Source organism: Salmo salar, chromosome 06 (assembly GCF_965601325.2).
Source record: "Salmo salar chromosome 06, fSalSal1, whole genome shotgun sequence".
Lineage (NCBI taxonomy): Eukaryota > Metazoa > Chordata > Actinopteri > Salmoniformes > Salmonidae > Salmo > Salmo salar.
The window spans coordinates 98,534,167-98,555,550 of record NC_138296.1 but is presented as its reverse complement, the minus strand read 5'-3'; positions in this window follow the sequence as shown (position 1 = coordinate 98,555,550).

Here is a 21,384-nt window from a genome sequence, read left to right as displayed (position 1 = left end):
TGATGAGCGAGGTGAGGTAGGGGAGAAGGTCTCCGGAAATGGTCTGGAGAAGAGAGGAGGGGATAGGGTCAAGTGGGCAGGTTGTTGGGCGGCCGGCCGTCACAAGACGCGAGATTTCATCTGGAGAGAGAGGGGAGAAAGAGGTCAAAGCACAGGGTAGGGCAGTGTGAGCAGGACCAGCAGTGTCGTTTGACTTAGCAAACGAGGATCGGATGTCGTCAACCTTCTTTTCAAAATGGTTGATGAAGTCATCCGCAGAGAGGGAGGAGGGGGGGGGAGGGGGAGGAGGATTCAGGAGGGAGGAGAAGGTAGCAAAGAGCTTCCTAGGGTTAGAGGCAGATGCTTGGAGTTTAGAGTGGTAGAAAGTGGCTTTAGCAGCAGAGACAGAAGAGGAAAATGTAGAGAGGAGGGAGTGAAAGGATGCCAGGTCCGCAGGGAGGCGAGTTTTCCTCCATTTCCGCTCGGCTGCCCGGAGCCCTGTTCTGTGAGCTCGCAGTGAGTCGTCGAGCCACGGAGCAGGAGGGGAGGACCGAGCCGGCCTGGAGGATAGGGGACAGAGGAAATCAAAGGATGCAGAGAGGGAGGAGAGGAGGGTTGAGGAGGCAGAATCAGGAGATAGGTTGGAGAAGGTTTGAGCAGAGGGAAGAGATGATAGGATAGAAGAGGAGAGAGTAGCGGGAGAGAGAGAGCGAAGGTTGGGACGGCGCAATACCATCCGAGTAGGGGCAGAGTGAGAAGTGTTGGATGAGAGCGAGAGGGAAAAGGATACAAGGTAGTGGTCGGAGACTTGGAGGGGAGTTGCAATGAGATTAGTGGAAGAACAGCATCTAGTAAAGATGAGGTCAAGCGTATTGCCTGCCTTGTGAGTAGGGGGGGAAGGTGAGAGGGTGAGGTCGAAAGAGGAGAGGAGTGGAAAGAAGGAGACAGAGAGGAATGAGTCGAAGGTAGACGTGGGGAGGTTAAAGTCACCCAGAACTGTGAGAGGTGAGCCATCCTCAGGAAAGGAACTTATCAAGGCGTCAAGCTCATTGATGAACTCTCCAAGGGAACCTGGAGGGCGATAAATGATAAGGATGTTAAGCTTGAAAGGGCTGGTAACTGTGACAGCATGGAATTCAAATGAGGAGATAGACAGATGGGTCAGGGGAGAAAGAGAGAATGTCCACTTGGGAGAGATGAGGATTCCAGTGCCACCACCCCGCTGGCTCGATGCTCTAGGGGTATGCGAGAACACGTAGTCAGACGAGGAGAGAGCAGTAGGAGTAGCAGTGTTATCTGTGGTAATCCATGTTTCCGTCAGCGCCAGGAAGTCTAGGGACTGGAGGGTAGCATAGGCTGAGATGAACTCAGCCTTGTTGGCCGCAGACCGGCAGTTCCAGAGGCTGCCGGAGACCTGGAACTCCACGTGGGTCGTGCGCGCTGGGACCACCAGGTTAGAGTGGCAGCGGCCACGTGGTGTGGAGCGTTTGTATGGCCTGTGCAGAGGAGAGAGAACAGGGATAGACAGACACATAGTAGACAAGCTACAGAAGAGGCTACGCTAATGCAAAGGAGATTGGAATGACAAGTGGACTACACGTCTCGAATGTTCAGGAAGTTAAGCTTACGTTGCAAAAATCTTATTGACTAAAATGATACAGTACTGCTGGCTGGTGGAGTAGGCTAGCTAGCAGTGGCTGCGTTGTTGACTTTGAACGTGTAGCTGGCTAGGTAACCTCGGTAGTTTCAGTACTACACCTTGTCATGATACAAAGCAACTTTGTAGCTAGCTAGCTAACATAACACTAATCAAGACGTTCCTTGTAGTGTATTTAGTTTCAACAATGCTGCTCGTCGGTAATAGTTGGCTGGGTTAGGAAAAATGGCGTCGCGGGGGACGGAAATAGCTGGCTAGCTAACCTCGATGGCTGGCTAGCTAACAATTATCAAGCTATGACAAAGACAACTAAGTAGCTAGCTAGGTAACACTGCACTAGTCAAATCGTTCCGTTGTAAAGTATTAGTATCTACAGCGCTGCTAGTCGGTAACGGTTGGCTAGCTGGCAGTGGGTTAATGATGACTAGGTGTGTTGAGTAAGTCTGGCGCCGCGTCGCGGCTGGCTGGCTCACCTCGATAATACTCAAACTCAAACTACACAATTATCTTAGATACAGAGACAGCAAAGACAACTATGTAGCTGGCTAACTAACACTAACACCACACTAATCAAGTCGTTACGATGTAATAGTTTCTGCAGTGCTGCTAGTCGGTAGAAGTTGGCTAGCTAGCAGTGATGACTAGCTAGCTAGCAGCTAGCAGTGTTGACTACGTTAGGAGGACGAAGATAGCTAGCCTCGATAATTACTCAGTTACTCTAAACTACACAATTATCTTTGATACAAAGACGGCTATGTAGCTAGCTAAGAAGAATTGCTCAGATCAAACAAATCAAGCCGTTGTAATGTAGTGAAGTGTAATATTACCTGTGGAGCGAAGCGTGGCGCGGCTGCTCGCTCCAAACCGGAAGCCACAACAAGGCAGTTAACCCACCGTTCCTAGACCGTCATTGAAAATAAGAATGTGTTCTTAACTGACTTGCCTAGTTAAATAAAGGTAAAAAAATATAGAAAAAAATAAATCGGCCAAATCGGCGTCCAAAAATACCGATTTCCGTTTGTTATGAAAACCTGAAATCGGCCCTAATTAATGGGCCATTCCGATTAATCGGTCAACCTCTAGTTCAGACTGTTGAAGAGCTCCAGACTGCTTTTCAGTCACTGCAGGCCTCCATTTATGGCCTCAAACTGGTCTTGAATGTACAAAAAACTAAATTCATTACCTATTTCCAGAGCTAGAACTCTGCCAGAGAAGGTTAGCATTGTCACATCTGGTGTCTTATCCATTGAAAAAGTGTCATCCTACAAATATCCAGGTATATGGTTGGATGACAAGTTGTCCTTTAAAGTTCATGTGGATAATCTTGTGAGGAAGCTATAATTGAAATTGGGTTTTTATTTTCGTAGTAAGGCTCGCTTCCCGCTTATGGCTAGAAAGAAGCTTGTTCAGCCCACTTTTCTGTCTGTAATTGATTATGGTGAATTGTTGTATATGCATGTAGCCTCCTCTGTCTTATAGAGACTGGACTCTGTTTATCATACAGCCTCCTCTGTCTACCAGAGACTGGACTCTGTTTATCATACAGCCTCCTCTGTCTTATAGAGACTGGACTCTGTTTATCATACAGCCTCCTCTGTCTACCAGAGACTGGACTCTGTTTATCATACAGCCTCCTCTGTCTTATAGAGACTGGACTCTGTTTATCATACAGCCTCCTCTGTCTACCAGAGACTGGACTCTGTTTATCATACAGCCTCCTCTGTCTACCAGAGACTGGACTCTGTTTATCATACAGCCTCCTCTGTCTTATAGAGACTGGACTCTGTTTATCATACAGCCTCCTCTGTCTACCAGAGACTGGACTCTGTTTATCATACAGCCTCCTCTGTCTACCAGAGACTGGACTCTGTTTATCATACAGCCTCCTCTGTCTACCAGAGACTGGACTCTGTTTATCATACAGCCTCCTCTGTCTACCAGAGACTGGACTCTGTTTATCATACAGCCTCCTCTGTCTACCAGAGACTGGACTCTGTTTATCATAGAGCCTCCTCCGTCTACCAGAGACTGGACTCTGTTTATCATGCAGCCTCCTCTGTCTACCAGAGACTGGACTCTGTTTATCATACAGCCTCCTCTGTCTTATAGAGACTGGACTCTGTTTATCATACAGCCTCCTCTGTCTTATAGAGACTGGACTCTGTTTATCATACAGCCTCCTCTGTCTACCAGAGACTGGACTCTGTTTATCATACAGCCTCCTCTGTCTACCAGAGACTGGACTCTGTTTATCATACAGCCTCCTCTGTCTACCAGAGACTGGACTCTGTTTATCATACAGCCTCCTCTGTCTTATAGAGACTGGACTCTGTTTATCATACAGCCTCCTCTGTCTACCAGAGACTGGACTCTGTTTATCACACAGCCTCCTCTGTCTTATAGAGACTGGACTCTGTTTATCATACAGCCTCCTCTGTCTACCAGAGACTGGACTCTGTTTATCATACAGCCTCCTCTGTCTTATAGAGACTGGACTCTGTTTATCATACAGCCTCCTCTGTCTTATAGAGACTGGACTCTGTTTATCATACAGCCTCCTCTGTCTTATAGAGACTGGACTCTGTTTATCATACAGCCTCCTCTGTCTACCAGAGACTGGACTCTGTTTATCATACAGCCTCCTCTGTCTTATAGAGAATGGACTCTGTTTATCATACAGCCTCCTCTGTCTACCAGAGACTGGACTCTGTTTATCATACAGCCTCCTCTGTCTACCAGAGACTGGACTCTGTTTATCATACAGCCTCCTCTGTCTTATAGAGACTGGACTCTGTTTATCATGCAGCCTCCTCTGTCTACCAGAGACTGGACTCTGTTTATCATACAGCCTCCTCTGTCTACCAGAGACTGGACTCTGTTTATCATACAGCCTCCTCTGTCTACCAGAGACTGGACTCTGTTTATCATACAGCCTCCTCTGTCTACCAGAGACTGGACTCTGTTTATCGTACAGCCTTGCGCTATTCCAAATGCAGAGTCACTCACCCACCATATGCGCAGAAAGATACATTTATATGTGTTCATCTACAAAGGCCTTTTGGGTAAACTCCCTCTTTACCTCTGTAGTCTGGTCTCCTTCACCAGCAGCAGTTACCATACCTGGTCTGGTTGCTATGTTACCATACCCGGTCTGCTAGGTGGTTGCTATGTTACCATACCCGGTCTACTAGGTGGTTGCTATGTTACCATACCTGGTCTGCTAGGTGGTTGCTATGTTACCATACCCGGTCTGCTAGGTGGTTGCTATGTTACCATACCCAGTCTGCTAGGTGGTTGCTATGTTACCATACCCTGGTCTGCTAGGTGGTTGCTATGTTACCATACCCTGGTCTGCTAGGTGGTTGCTATGTTACCATACCCGGTCTGCTAGGTGGTTGCTATGTTACCATACCCGGTCTGCTAGGTGGTTGCTATGTTACCATACCCCGGTCTGCTAGGTGGTTGCTATGTTACCATACCCGGTCTGCTAGGTGGTTGCTACGTTACCATACCCGGTCTGCTAGGTGGTTGCTATGTTACCATACCCGGTCTGCTAGGTGGTTGCTATGTTACCATACCCTGGTCTGCTAGGTGGTTGCTATGTTACCATACCCGGTCTGCTAGGTGGTTGCTATGTTACCATACCCTGGTCTGCTAGGTGGTTGCTATGTCACCATACCCGGTCTGCTAGGTGGTTGCTATGTTACCATACCCGGTCTGCTAGGTGGTTGCTATGTTACCATACCCGGTCTGCTAGGTGGTTGCTATGTTACCATACCCGGTCTGCTAGGTGGTTGCTATGTTACCATACCCGGTCTGCTAGGTGGTTGCTATGTTACCATACCCGGTCTGCTAGGTGGTTGCTATGTTACCATACCCGGTCTGCTAGGTGGTTGCTATGTTACCATACCCGGTCTGCTAGGTGGTTGCTATGTTACCATACCCGGTCTGCTAGGTGGTTGCTATGTTACCATACCCCGGTCTGCTAGGTGGTTGCTATGTTACCATACCCGGTCTGCTAGGTGGTTGCTACGTTACCATACCCGGTCTGCTAGGTGGTTGCTATGTTACCATACCCGGTCTGCTAGGTGGTTGCTATGTTACCATACCCTGGTCTGCTAGGTGGTTGCTATGTTACCATACCCGGTCTGCTAGGTGGTTGCTATGTTACCATACCCTGGTCTGCTAGGTGGTTGCTATGTCACCATACCCGGTCTGCTAGGTGGTTGCTATGTTACCATACCCGGTCTGCTAGGTGGTTGCTATGTTACCATACCCGGTCTGCTAGGTGGTTGCTATGTTACCATACCCGGTCTGCTAGGTGGTTGCTATGTTACCATACCCGGTCTGCTAGGTGGTTGCTATGTTACCATACCCGGTCTGCTAGGTGGTTGCTATGTTACCATACCCGGTCTGCTAGGTGGTTGCTATGTTACCATACCCGGTCTGCTAGGTGGTTGCTATGTTACCATACCCGGTCTGCTGGGTGGTTGCTATGTTACCATACCCGGTCTGCTAGGTGGTTGCTATGTTACCATACCCGGTCTGTTAGGTGGTTGCTATGTTACCATACCCGGTCTGCTGGGTGGTTGCTATGTTACCATACCCGGTCTGCTAGGTGGTTGCTATGTTACCATACCCGGTCTGCTGGGTGGTTGCTATGTTACCATACCTGTTTTTTTAGGCTGATCATGTTGTATTGTTGTATGTTTTAAATCTAGAGTGCCAAGTCATGGTCCAAAAGGCTTCTTAACAGCTTCTACCCTTAAAGCCCTAAACCCTAACCCTAAAGCCCTAAACCCTAACCTTAAAGCCCTAAACCCTAACCCTAAAGCCCTAAACCCTAACCCTAAAGCCCTAAACCCTAACCTTAAAGCCCTAAACCCTAACCCTAAAGCCCTAAACCCTAACCCTAAAGCCCTAAACCCTAACCTTAAAGCCCTAAACCCTAACCCTAAAGCCCTAAACCCTAACCTTAAAGCCCTAAACCCTAACCCTAAAGCCCTAAACCCTAACCTTAAAGCCCTAAACCCTAACCTTAAAGCCCTAAACCCTAACCCTAAAGCCCCAAACCCTAACCTTAAAGCCCCAAACCCTAACCTTAAAGCCCTAAACCCTAACCTTAAAGCCCTAAACCCTAACCTTAAAGCCCTAAACCCTAACCTTAAAGCCCTAAACCCTAACCTTAAAGCCCTAAACCCTAACCTTAAAGCCCTAAACCCTAACCCTAAAGCCCTAAACCCTAACCTTAAAGCCCTAAACCCTAACCTTAAAGCCCTAAACCCTAACCTTAAAGCCCTAAACCCTAACCTTAAAGCCCTAAACCCTAACCTTAAAGCCCTAAACCCTAACCTTAAAACCTTACCCTAACCTTAAAGCCCTAAAGACTAACCTTAAAGCCCTAAACCCTAACCTCAAAGCCCTAAACCCTAACCTTAAAGCCCTAAACCCTAACCCTAAAGCCCTAAACCCTAACCTTAAAGCCCTAAACCCTAACCTTAAAGCCCTAAACCCTAACCTCAAACCCTAACCCTAAAGCCCTAAACCCTAACCCTAAAGCCCTAAACCCTAACCTTAAAGCCCTAAACCCTAACCTTAAAACCTCAAACCCTAACCTTAAAGCCCTAAACCCTAACCTTAAAGCCCTAAACCCTAAAACTTCAAACCCTAACTTCAAACCCTAACTTCAAACCCTGTCTGTCTGTCTGTCTGTCTGTCTGTCTGTCTGTCTGTCTGTCTGTCTGTCTGTCTGTCTGTCTGTCTGTCTGTCTGTCTGTCTGTCTGTCTGTCTGTCTGTCTGTCTGTCTGTCTGTCTGTCTGTCTGTCTGTCCAGTGTTTGTGTCCGGCCCAGCGTCAGGTGTTTGTGAGCGACTGACCCCATGCCACGTCCAGAGCTCCCCTGCAGCACTACTGTATTATACATGACCGTTATTAGAAACCTGACACACACACACACACACACACACACACACACACACACACACACACACACACACACACACACACACACACACACACACACGCACACGCTCCCGCCACTTCCTGAGAAAGGTGAGCCTGAGAAGGTTTAGAAGGTGACTACCTCACACCACCTCCTGCTTCACCTTAAAAGTGTGTCTGAGCGGTGTGTGTGTGTGTGTGTGTGTGTGTGTGTGTGTGTGTGTGTGTGTGTGTGTGTGTGTGTGTGTGTGTGTGTGTGTGTGTGTGTGTGTGTGGGGGGGAAATCTCTCATCAGTTATTAACATACAGACAGGGTTATTTTACTCTCCTGTGGGGACCGTGTGTATGTGTGTGTGTGTGTGTGTGTGTGTGTGTGTGTGTGTGTGTGTGTGTGTGTGTGTGTCTGTGTGTGTCTGTGCAGACAAGTTCAGGCACATTCTGATGATGACTCTGGCTAACTTGGCAGGCTAATCAGTTACATCCCCCCCCAAAAAAACATTCCTGAAGTTATCCTGAATAACTTTCAAAAAAAGTTAATAGCAAGGAGCTTTTGGCTAACTGACACCCTTCAAGCAGGCTAATCAGCCACTGTTAGCCAGAGGAGGGAGCTATGATAGCCAGAGGAGGGAGCTATGATAGCCAGAGCAGAGAGCTATGATAGCCAGAGGAGGGAGCTATGATAGCCAGAGGAGGGAGCTATGATAGCCAGAGCAGTAGAGCTATGATAGCCAGAGCTATGATAGCCAGAGGAGGGAGCTATGATAGCCAGAGCAGAGAGCTATGATAGCCAGAGGAGGGAGCTATGATAGCCAGAGCAGTAGAGCTATGATAGCCAGAGCTATGATAGCCAGAGGAGGGAGCTATGATAGCCAGAGCAGTAGAGCTATGATAGCCAGAGCAGGGAGCTATGATAGCCAGAGGAGGGAGCTATGATAGCCAGAGCAGAGAGCTATGATAGCCAGAGGAGGGAGCTATGATAGCCAGAGCAGTAGAGCTATGATAGCCAGAGCAGGGAGCTATGATAGCCAGAGCAGAGAGCTATGATAGCCAGAGCAGAGAGCTATGATAGCCAGAGCAGAGAGCTATGATAGCCAGAGCAGAGAGATATGATAGCCAGAGCAGAGAGATATTATAGCCAGAGGAGGGAGCTATGATAGCCAGAGCAGAGAGCTATGATAGCCAGAGCAGAGAGCTATGATAGCCAGAGCAGAGAGCTATGATAGCCAGAGCAGAGAGATATTATAGCCAGAGGAGGGAGCTATGATAGCCAGAGCAGAGAGCTATGATAGCCAGAGCAGAGAGCTATGATAGCCAGAGCAGAGAGCTATGATAGCCAGAGCAGAGAGCTATGATAGCCAGAGCAGGGAGCTATGATAGCCAGAGCAGAGAGCTATGATAGCCAGAGCAGAGAGCTATAATAGCCAGAGCAGAGAGCTATGATAGCCAGAGCAGAGAGCTATGATAGCCAGAGCAGAGAGCTATGATAGCCAGAGTGATGGTGTCCCAGAGGAAACACTTGTTCCAGTCTACTGTCTATAGTGTCTAATGTAACCCTGTCTTGTTCCAGTCTACTGTCTATAGTGTTAAATGTAACCCTGTCTTGTTACAGTCTACTGTCTATAGTGTTAAATGTAACCCTGTCTTGTTACTGTCTATAGTGTCTAATGTAACCCTGTCTTGTTCCAGTCTACTGTCTATAGTGTTAAATGTAACCCTGTCTTGTTCCAGTCTACTGTCTACAATGTCTAATGTAACCCTGCCTTGTTCCAGTCTACTGTCTATAGTGTTACATGTAACCCTGTATTGTTACAGTCTACTGTCTATAGTGGTACATGTAACACTGCCTTGTTCCAGTCTACTGTCTATAGTGTTTAATGTAACCCTGCCTTGTTCCAGTCTACTGTCTATAGTGTTAAATGTAATCCTGTCTTGTTACAGTCTACTGTCTATAGTGTTACATGTAACCCTGTCTTGTTACTGTCTATAGTGTTTAATGTAACCCTGTCTTGTTCCAGTCTACTGTCTATGGTGTTAAATGTAACCCTGTCTTGTTCCAGTCTACTGTCTATAGTGTTTAATGTAACCCTGTCTTGTTCCAGTCTACTGTCTATAGTGTTACATGCAACCCTGTCTTGTTCCAGTCTACTGTCTATAGTGTCTAATGTAACCCTGTCTTGTTCCAGTCTACTGTCTATAGTGTTACATGTAACCCTGTCTTGTTCCAGTCTAATGTCTATAGTGTCTAATGTAACCCTGTCTTGTTCCAGTCCTTGTTCCAGTCTACTGTCTATAGTGTTTAATGTAACCCTGTCTTGTTCCAGTCTACTGTCTATAGTGTTAAATGTAACCCTGTCTTGTTACAGTCTACTGTCTATAGTGTTACATGTAACCCTGTCTTGTTCCAGTCTACTGTCTATAGTGTTAAATGTAACCCTGTCTTGTTCCAGTCTACTGTCTATAGTGTTACATGTAACCCTGTCTTGTTCCAGTCTACTGTCTATAGTGTCTAATGTAACCCTGTCTTGTTCCAGTCTACTGTCTATAGTGTCTAATGTAACCCTGTCTTGTTCCAGTCTACTGTCTATAGTGTTACATGTAACCCTGTCTTGTTCCAGTCTACTGTCTATAGTGTTTAATGTAACCCTGTCTTGTTCCAGTCTACTGTCTATAGTGTTACATGTAACCCTGTCTTGTTCCAGTCTACTGTCTATAGTGTTAAATGTAACCCTGTCTTGTTACAGTCTACTGTCTATAGTGGTACATGTAACACTGCCTTGTTCCAGTCTACTGTCTATAGTGTTTAATGTAACCCTGCCTTGTTCCAGTCTACTGTCTATAGTGTTAAATGTAATCCTGTCTTGTTACAGTCTACTGTCTATAGTGTTACATGTAACCCTGTCTTGTTACTGTCTATAGTGTTTAATGTAACCCTGTCTTGTTCCAGTCTACTGTCTATGGTGTTAAATGTAACCCTGTCTTGTTCCAGTCTACTGTCTATAGTGTTTAATGTAACCCTGTCTTGTTCCAGTCTACTGTCTATAGTGTTACATGCAACCCTGTCTTGTTCCAGTCTACTGTCTATAGTGTCTAATGTAACCCTGTCTTGTTCCAGTCTACTGTCTATAGTGTTACATGTAACCCTGTCTTGTTCCAGTCTAATGTCTATAGTGTCTAATGTAACCCTGTCTTGTTCCAGTCCTTGTTCCAGTCTACTGTCTATAGTGTTTAATGTAACCCTAGCTTGTTCCAGTCTACTGTCTATAGTGTCTAAAGTAACCCTGTCTTGTTCCAGTCTACTGTCTATAGTGTTTAATGTAACCCTGTCTTGTTCCAGTCTACTGTCTATAGTGTTAAATGTAACCCTGTCTTGTTACAGTCTACTGTCTATAGTGTTACATATAACCCTGTCTTGTTCCAGTCTACTGTCTATAGTGTTAAATGTAACCCTGTCTTGTTCCAGTCTACTGTCTATAGTGTTACATGTAACCCTGTCTTGTTCCAGTCTACTGTCTATAGTGTCTAATGTAACCCTGTCTTGTTCCAGTCTACTGTCTATAGTGTCTAATGTAACCCTGTCTTGTTCCAGTCTACTGTCTATAGTGTTACATGTAACCCTGTCTTGTTCCAGTCTACTGTCTATAGTGTTTAATGTAACCCTGTCTTGTTCCAGTCTACTGTCTATAGTGTTACATGTAACCCTGTCTTGTTCCAGTCTACTGTCTATAGTGTTAAATGTAACCCTGTCTTGTTACAGTCTACTGTCTATAGTGTTACATGTAACCCTGTCTTGTTCCAGTCTACTGTCTATAGTGTTAAATGTAACCCTGTCTTGTTCCAGTCTACTGTCTATAGTGTTAAATGTAACCCTGTCTTGTTCCAGTCTACTGTCTATAGTGTCTAATGTAACCCTGTCTTGTTCCAGTCTACTGTCTATAGTGTCTAATGTAACCCTGTCTTGTTCCAGTCTACTGTCTATAGTGTTACATGTAACCCTGTCTTTTTCCAGTCTACTGTCTATAGTGTTACATGTAACCCTGTCTTGTTCCAGTCTACTGTCTATAGTGTTACATGTAACCCTGTCTTGTTCCAGTCTACTGTCTATAGTGTCTAATGTAACCCTGTCTTGTTCCAGTCTACTGTCTATAGTGTCTAATGTAACCCTGCCTTGTTACAGTCCTTGTTCCAGTCTACCGTCTATAGTGTTAAATGTAACCCTGTCTTGTTCCAGTCTACTGTCTATAGTGTTTAATGTAACCCTGTCTTGTTCCAGTCTACTGTCTATAGTGTTTAATGTAACCCTGTCTTGTTCCAGTCTTCTGTCTATAGTGTCTAATGTAACCCTGTCTTGTTCCAGTCTACTGTCTATAGTGTCTAATGTAACCCTGTCTTGTTACTGTCTATAGTGTCTAATGTAACCCTGTCTTGTTCCAGTCTACTGTCTATAGTGTTACATGTAACCCTGTCTTGTTCCGGTCTACTGTCTATAGTGTCTAATGTAACCCTGCCTTGTTACAGTCCTTGTTCCAGTCTACTGTCTATAGTGTTAAATGTAACCCTGTCTTGTTCCAGTCTACTGTCTATAGTGTTTAATGTAACCCTGTCTTGTTCCAGTCTACTGTCTATAGTGTTTAATATAACCCTGTCTTGTTCCAGTCTACTGTCTATGGTGTTAAATGTAACCCTGTCTTGTTCCAGTCTACTGTCTATGGTGTTTAATGTAACCCTGTCTTGTTCCAGTCTTCTGTCTATAGTGTCTAATGTAACCCTGTCTTGTTCCAGTCTACTGTCTATAGTGTCTAATGTAACCCTGTCTTGTTACTGTCTATAGTGTCTAATGTAACCCTGTCTTGTTACTGTCTATAGTGTCTAATGTAACCCTGTCTTGTTCCAGTCTACTGTCTATAGTGTCTAATGTAACCCTGTCTTGTTACAGTCTACTGTCTATACTGTTACATGTAACCCTGTCTTGTTCCAGTCTACTGTCTATAGTGTCTAATGTAACCCTGTCTTGTTACTGTCTATAGTGTTTAATGTAACCCTGTCTTGTTCCAGTCTACTGTCTATAGTGTTACATGTAACCCTGTCTTGTTCCAGTCTACTGTCTATAGTGTCTAATGTAACCCTGCCTTGTTACAGTCCTTGTTCCAGTCTACTGTCTATAGTGTTAAATGTAACCCTGTCTTGTTCCAGTCTACTGTCTATAGTGTTTAATGTAACCCTGCCTTGTTCCAGTCTACTGTCTATAGTGTTTAATGTAACCCTGCCTTGTTCCAGTCTACTGTCTATAGTGTCTAATGTAACCCTGTCTTGTTCCAGTCTACTGTCTATAGTGTCTAATGTAACCCTGTCTTGTTCCAGTCTACTTTCTATAGTGTTTAATGTAACCCTGCCTTGTTCCAGTCTACTGTCTATAGTGTTAAATGTAATCCTGTCTTGTTACAGTCTACTGTCTATAGTGTTACATGTAACCCTGTCTTGTTACAGTCTACTGTCTATAGTGTTAAATGTAACCCTGTCTTGTTACTGTCTATAGTGTTACATGTAACCCTGTCTTGTTCCAGTCTACTGTCTATAGTGTTACATGTAACCCTGTCTTGTTCCAGTCTACTGTCTATGGTGTTAAATGTAACCCTGTCTTGTTCCAGTCTACTGTCTATGGTGTTAAATGTAACCCTGTCTTGTTCCAGTCTACTGTCTATAGTGTCTAATGTAACCCTGTCTTGTTACTGTCTATAGTGTTTAATGTAACCCTGTCTTGTTCCAGTCTACTGTCTATAGTGTTACATGTAACCCTGTCTTGTTCCAGTCTACTGTCTATAGTGTCTAATGTAACCCTGTCTTGTTCCAGTCTACTGTCTATAGTGTTACATGTAACCCTGCCTTGTTACTGTCTACTGTCTATAGTGTTTAATGTAACCCTGTCTTGTTACAGTCCACTGTCTATAGTGTTTAATGTAACCCTGTCTTGTTACTGTCTATAGTGTCTAATGTAACCCTGCCTTGTTCCAGTCCACTGTCTATAGTGTTACATGTAACCCTGCCTTGTTACTGTCTACTGTCTATAGTGTTTAATGTAACCCTGTCTTGTTACAGTCTACTGTCTACAGTGTCTAATGTAACCCTGTCTTGTTACAGTCTACTGTCTATAGTGTCTAATGTAACCCTGTCTTGTTCCAGTCTACTGTCTATAGTGTTTAATGTAACCCTGTCTTGTTCCAGTCTACTGTCTATAGTGTCTAATGTAACCCTGTCTTGTTCCAGTCTACTGTCTATAGTGTTAAATGTAACCCTGTCTTGTTACAGTCTACTGTCTATAGTGTTACATGTAACCCTTCCTTGTTCCAGTCTACTGTCTACAGTGTCTATTGTAACCCTGTCTTGTTCCAGTCTACTGTCTATAGTGTTACATGTAACCCTGCCTTGTTACAGTCTACTGTCTATAGTGTTTCATGTAACCCTGTCTTGTTCCAGTCTACTGTCTATAGTGTTACATGTAACCCGGCCTTGTTCCAGTCTACTGTCTATAGTGTTACATGTAACCCTGTCTTGTTCCAGTCTACTGTCTATGGTGTTAAATGTAACCCTGTCTTGTTCCAGTCTACTGTCTATGGTGTTAAATGTAACCCTGTCTTGTTCCAGTCTACTGTCTATAGTGTCTAATGTAACCCTGTCTTGTTCCAGTCTACTGTCTATAGTGTCTAATGTAACCCTGTCTTGTTCCAGTCTACTGTCTATAGTGTCTAATGTAACCCTGTCTTGTTACTGTCTATAGTGTTTAATGTAACCCTGTCTTGTTCCAGTCTACTGTCTATAGTGTTACATGTAACCCTGTCTTGTTCCAGTCTACTGTCTATAGTGTCTAATGTAACCCTGCCTTGTTACAGTCCTTGTTCCAGTCTACTGTCTATAGTGTTAAATGTAACCCTGTCTTGTTCCAGTCTACTGTCTATAGTGTTTAATGTAACCCTGTCTTGTTCCAGTCTACTGTCTATAGTGTTTAATGTAACCCTGTCTTGTTCCAGTCTACTGTCTATAGTGTTTAATGTAACCCTGTCTTGTTCCAGTCTACTGTCTACTGTGTTAAATGTAACCCTGTCTTGTTCCAGTCTACTGTCTATAGTGTTTAATGTAACCCTGTCTTGTTACTGTCTATAGTGTTACATGTAACCCTGCCTTGTTCCAGGCTACTGTCTATGGTGTTAAATGTAATCCTGTCTTGTTACAGTCTACTGTCTATTGTGTTTAATGTAACCCTGTCTTGTTACTATCTATAGTGTTACATGTAATCCTGTCTTGTTACAGTCTACTGTCTATAGTGTCTAATGTAACCCTGCCTTGTTCCAGTCTACTGTCTATAGTGTCTAATGTAACCCTGTCTTGTTCCAGTCTACTGTCTATAGTGTTTAATGTAACCCTGTCTTGTTCCAGTCTACTGTCTATAGTGTTTAATGTAACCCTGCCTTGTTCCAGTCTACTGTCTATAGTGTTTAATGTAACCCTGTCTTGTTACAGTCTACTGTCTATAGTGTTACATGTAACCCTGTCTTGTTACTGTCTATAGTGTCTAATGTAACCCTGTCTTGTTACAGTCTACTGTCTATAGTGTCTAATGTAACCCTGCTTTGTTCCAGTCTACTGTCTATAGTGTTACATGTAACCCTGCCTTGTTCCAGTCTACTGTCTATAGTGTTTAATGTAACCCTGTCTTGTTCCAGTCTACTGTCTATAGTGTCTAATGTAACCCTGTCTTGTTCCAGTCTACTGTCTATAGTGTTACATGTAACCCTGTCTTGTTCCAGTCTACTGTCTATAGTGTCTAATGTAACCCTGTCTTGTTCCAGTCTACTGTCTATAGTGTCTAATGTAACCCTGTCTTGTTCCAGTCTACTGTCTATAGTGTTACATGTAACCCTGTCTTTTTCCAGTCTACTGTCTATAGTGTTACATGTAACCCTGTCTTGTTCCAGTCTACTGTCTATAGTGTTACATGTAACCCTGTCTTGTTCCAGTCTACTGTCTATAGTGTCTAATGTAACCCTGTCTTGTTCCAGTCTACTGTCTATAGTGTCTAATGTAACCCTGTCTTGTTCCAGTCTACTGTCTATAGTGTTACATGTAACCCTGTCTTGTTCCAGTCTACTGTCTATAGTGTTACATGTAACCCTGTCTTGTTCCAGTCTACTGTCTATAGTGTCTAATGTAACCCTGTCTTGTTACAGTCTACTGTCTATAGTGTTAAATGTAACCCTGCCTTGTTCCAGTCTACTGTCTATAGTGTTTAATGTAACCCTGTCTTGTTCCAGTCTACTGTCTATAGTGTTTAATGTAACCCTGTCTTGTTCCAGTCTACTGTCTATAGTGTCTAATGTAACCCTGTCTTGTTCCGGTCTACTGTCTATAGTGTCTAATGTAACCCTGTCTTGTTCCAGTCTACTGTCTATAGTGTTAAATGTAACCCTGTCTTGTTCCAGTCTACTGTCTATAGTGTCTAATGTAACCCTGCCTTGTTACAGTCCTTGTTCCAGTCTACCGTCTATAGTGTTAAATGTAACCCTGTCTTGTTCCAGTCTACTGTCTATAGTGTTTAATGTAACCATGTCTTGTTCCAGTCTACTGTCTATAGTGTTTAATGTAACCCTGTCTTGTTCCAGTGTTCTGTCTATAGTGTCTAATGTAACCCTGTCTTGTTCCAGTCTACTGTCTATAGTGTCTAATGTAACCCTGTCTTGTTACTGTCTATAGTGTCTAATGTAACCCTGTCTTGTTCCAGTCTACTGTCTATAGTGTTACATGTAACCCTGTCTTGTTCCGGTCTACTGTCTATAGTGTCTAATGTAACCCTGCCTTGTTACAGTCCTTGTTCCAGTCTACTGTCTATAGTGTTAAATGTAACCCTGTCTTGTTCCAGTCTACTGTCTATAGTGTTTAATGTAACCCTGTCTTGTTCCAGTCTACTGTCTATAGTGTTTAATGTAACCCTGTCTTGTTCCAGTCTTCTGTCTATAGTGTCTAATGTAACCCTGTCTTGTTCCAGTCTACTGTCTATAGTGTCTAATGTAACCCTGTCTTGTTACTGTCTATAGTGTCTAATGTAAACCTGTCTTGTTACTGTCTATAGTGTCTAATGTAACCCTGTCTTGTTCCAGTCTACTGTCTATAGTGTGTAATGTAACCCTGTCTTGTTCCAGTCTACTGTCTATACTGTTACATGTAACCCTGTCTTGTTCCAGTCTACTGTCTATAGTGTCTAATGTAACCCTGTCTTGTTACTGTCTATAGTGTTTAATGTAACCCTGTCTTGTTCCAGTCTACTGTCTATAGTGTTAAATGTAACCCTGTCTTGTTCCAGTCTACTGTCTATAGTGTTTAATGTAACCCTGCCTTGTTCCAGTCTACTGTCTATAGTGTTTAATGTAACCCTGCCTTGTTCCAGTCTACTGTCTATAGTGTCTAATGTAACCCTGTGTTGTTCCAGTCTACTGTCTATAGTGTCTAATGTAACCCTGTCTTGTTCCAGTCTACTTTCTATAGTGTTTAATGTAACCCTGCCTTGTTCCAGTCTACTGTCTATAGTGTTAAATGTAATCCTGTCTTGTTACAGTCTACTGTCTATAGTGTTACATGTAACCCTGTCTTGTTACAGTCTACTGTCTATAGTGTTAAATGTAACCCTGTCTTGTTACTGTCTATAGTGTTACATGTAACCCTGTCTTGTTCCAGTCTACTGTCTATAGTGTTACATGTAACCCTGTCTTGTTCCAGTCTACTGTCTATGGTGTTAAATGTAACCCTGTCTTGTTCCAGTCTACTGTCTATGGTGTTAAATGTAACCCTGTCTTGTTCCAGTCTACTGTCTATAGTGTCTAATGTAACCCTGTCTTGTTACTGTCTATAGTGTTTAATGTAACCCTGTCTTGTTCCAGTCTACTGTCTATAGTGTTACATGTAACCCTGTCTTGTTCCAGTCTACTGTCTATAGTGTCTAATGTAACCCTGTCTTGTTCCAGTCTACTGTCTATAGTGTTACATGTAACCCTGCCTTGTTACTGTCTACTGTCTATAGTGTTTAATGTAACCCTGTCTTGTTACAGTCCACTGTCTATAGTGTTTAATGTAACCCGGTCTTGTTACTGTCTATAGTGTCTAATGTAACCCTGCCTTGTTCCAGTCCACTGTCTATAGTGTTACATGTAACCCTGCCTTGTTACTGTCTACTGTCTATAGTGTTTAATGTAACCCTGTCTTGTTACAGTCTACTGTCTACAGTGTCTAATGTAACCCTGTCTTGTTACAGTCTACTGCCTATAGTGTCTAATGTAACCCTGTCTTGTTCCAGTCTACTGTCTATAGTGTTTAATGTAACCCTGTCTTGTTCCAGTCTACTGTCTATAGTGTCTAATGTAACCCTGTCTTGTTCCAGTCTACTGTCTATAGTGTTAAATGTAACCCTGTCTTGTTACAGTCTACTGTCTATAGTGTTACATGTAACCCTTCCTTGTTCCAGTCTACTGTCTACAGTGTCTATTGTAACCCTGTCTTGTTCCAGTCTACTGTCTATAGTGTTACATGTAACCCTGCCTTGTTACAGTCTACTGTCTATAGTGTTACATGTAACCCTGTCTTGTTCCAGTCTACTGTCTATAGTGTTACATGTAACCCTGCCTTGTTCCAGTCTACTGTCTATAGTGTTACATGTAACCCTGTCTTGTTCCAGTCTACTGTCTATGGTGTTAAATGTAACCCTGTCTTGTTCCAGTCTACTGTCTATGGTGTTAAATGTAACCCTGTCTTGTTCCAGTCTACTGTCTATAGTGTCTAATGTAACCCTGTCTTGTTCCAGTCTACTGTCTATAGTGTCTAATGTAACCCTGTCTTGTTCCAGTCTACTGTCTATAGTGTCTAATGTAACCCTGTCTTGTTACTGTCTATAGTGTTTAATGTAACCCTGTCTTGTTCCAGTCTACTGTCTATAGTGTTACATGTAACCCTGTCTTGTTCCAGTCTACTGTCTATAGTGTCTAATGTAACCCTGCCTTGTTACAGTCCTTGTTCCAGTCTACTGTCTATAGTGTTACATGTAACCCTGTCTTGTTCCAGTCTACTGTCTATAGTGTCTAATGTAACCCTGTCTTGTTCCAGTCTACTGTCTATAGTGTCTAATGTAACCCTGTCTTGTTCCAGTCTACTGTCTATAGTGTTACATGTAACCCTGTCTTGTTCCAGTCTACTGTCTATAGTGTTTAATGTAACCCTGTCTTGTTCCAGTCTACTGTCTATAGTGTTACATGTAACCCTGTCTTGTTCCAGTCTACTGTCTATAGTGTTAAATGTAACCCTGTCTTGTTACAGTCTACTGTCTATAGTGTTACATGTAACCCTGTCTTGTTCCAGTCTACTGTCTATAGTGTTAAATGTAACCCTGTCTTGTTCCAGTCTACTGTCTATAGTGTTACATGTAACCCTGTCTTGTTCCAGTCTACTGTCTATAGTGTCTAATGTAACCCTGTCTTGTTCCAGTCTACTGTCTATAGTGTCTAATGTAACCCTGTCTTGTTCCAGTCTACTGTCTATAGTGTTACATGTAACCCTGTCTTTTTCCAGTCTACTGTTTTTAGTGTTACATGTAACCCTGTCTTGTTCCAGTCTACTGTCTATAGTGTTACATGTAACCCTGTCTTGTTCCAGTCTACTGTCTATAGTGTCTAATGTAACCCTGTCTTGTTCCAGTCTACTGTCTATAGTGTCTAATGTAACCCTGTCTTGTTCCAGTCTACTGTCTATAGTGTCTAATGTAACCCTGTCTTGTTCCAGTCTACTGTCTATAGTGTTTAATGTAACCCTGTCTTGTTCCAGTCTACTGTCTATAGTGTTTAATGTAACCCTGCCTTGTTCCAGTCTACTGTCTATAGTGTCTAATGTAACCCTGTCTTGTTACTGTCTATAGTGTTTAATGTAACCCTGTCTTGTTCCAGTCTACTGTCTATAGTGTTACATGTAACCCTGTCTTGTTCCAGTCTACTGTCTATAGTGTCTAATGTAACCCTGTCTTGTTCCAGTCTACTGTCTATAGTGTTACATGTAACCCTGCCTTGTTACTGTCTACTGTCTATAGTGTTTAATGTAACCCTGTCTTGTTACAGTCCACTGTCTATAGTGTTTAATGTAACCCGGTCTTGTTACTGTCTATAGTGTCTAATGTAACCCTGCCTTGTTCCAGTCCACTGTCTATAGTGTTACATGTAACCCTGCCTTGTTACTGTCTACTGTCTATAGTGTTTAATGTAACCCTGTCTTGTTACAGTCTACTGTCTACAGTGTCTAATGTAACCCTGTCTTGTTACAGTCTACTGTCTATAGTGTCTAATGTAACCCTGTCTTGTTCCAGTCTACTGTCTATAGTGTTTAATGTAACCCTGTCTTGTTCCAGTCTACTGTCTATAGTGTCTAATGTAACCCTGTCTTGTTCCAGTCTACTGTCTATAGTGTTAAATGTAACCCTGTCTTGTTACAGTCTACTGTCTATAGTGTTACATGTAACCCTTCCTTGTTCCAGTCTACTGTCTACAGTGTCTATTGTAACCCTGTCTTGTTCCAGTCTACTGTCTATAGTGTTACATGTAACCCTGCCTTGTTACAGTCTACTGTCTATAGTGTTACATGTAACCCTGTCTTGTTCCAGTCTACTGTCTATAGTGTTACATGTAACCCTGCCTTGTTCCAGTCTACTGTCTATAGTGTTACATGTAACCCTGTCTTGTTCCAGTCTACTGTCTATGGTGTTAAATGTAACCCTGTCTTGTTCCAGTCTACTGTCTATGGTGTTAAATGTAACCCTGTCTTGTTCCAGTCTACTGTCTATAGTGTCTAATGTAACCCTGTCTTGTTCCAGTCTACTGTCTATAGTGTCTAATGTAACCCTGTCTTGTTCCAGTCTACTGTCTATAGTGTCTAATGTAACCCTGTCTTGTTACTGTCTATAGTGTTTAATGTAACCCTGTCTTGTTCCAGTCTACTGTCTATAGTGTTACATGTAACCCTGTCTTGTTCCAGTCTACTGTCTATAGTGTCTAATGTAACCCTGCCTTGTTACAGTCCTTGTTCCAGTCTACTGTCTATAGTGTTACATGTAACCCTGTCTTGTTCCAGTCTACTGTCTATAGTGTCTAATGTAACCCTGTCTTGTTCCAGTCTACTGTCTATAGTGTCTAATGTAACCCTGTCTTGTTCCAGTCTACTGTCTATAGTGTTACATGTAACCCTGTCTTGTTCCAGTCTACTGTCTATAGTGTTTAATGTAACCCTGTCTTGTTCCAGTCTACTGTCTATAGTGTTACATGTAACCCTGTCTTGTTCCAGTCTACTGTCTATAGTGTTAAATGTAACCCTGTCTTGTTACAGTCTACTGTCTATAGTGTTACATGTAACCCTGTCTTGTTCCAGTCTACTGTCTATAGTGTTAAATGTAACCCTGTCTTGTTCCAGTCTACTGTCTATAGTGTTACATGTAACCCTGTCTTGTTCCAGTCTACTGTCTATAGTGTCTAATGTAACCCTGTCTTGTTCCAGTCTACTGTCTATAGTGTCTAATGTAACCCTGTCTTGTTCCAGTCTACTGTCTATAGTGTTACATGTAACCCTGTCTTTTTCCAGTCTACTGTCTATAGTGTTACATGTAACCCTGTCTTGTTCCAGTCTACTGTCTATAGTGTTACATGTAACCCTGTCTTGTTCCAGTCTACTGTCTATAGTGTCTAATGTAACCCTGTCTTGTTCCAGTCTACTGTCTATAGTGTCTAATGTAACCCTGT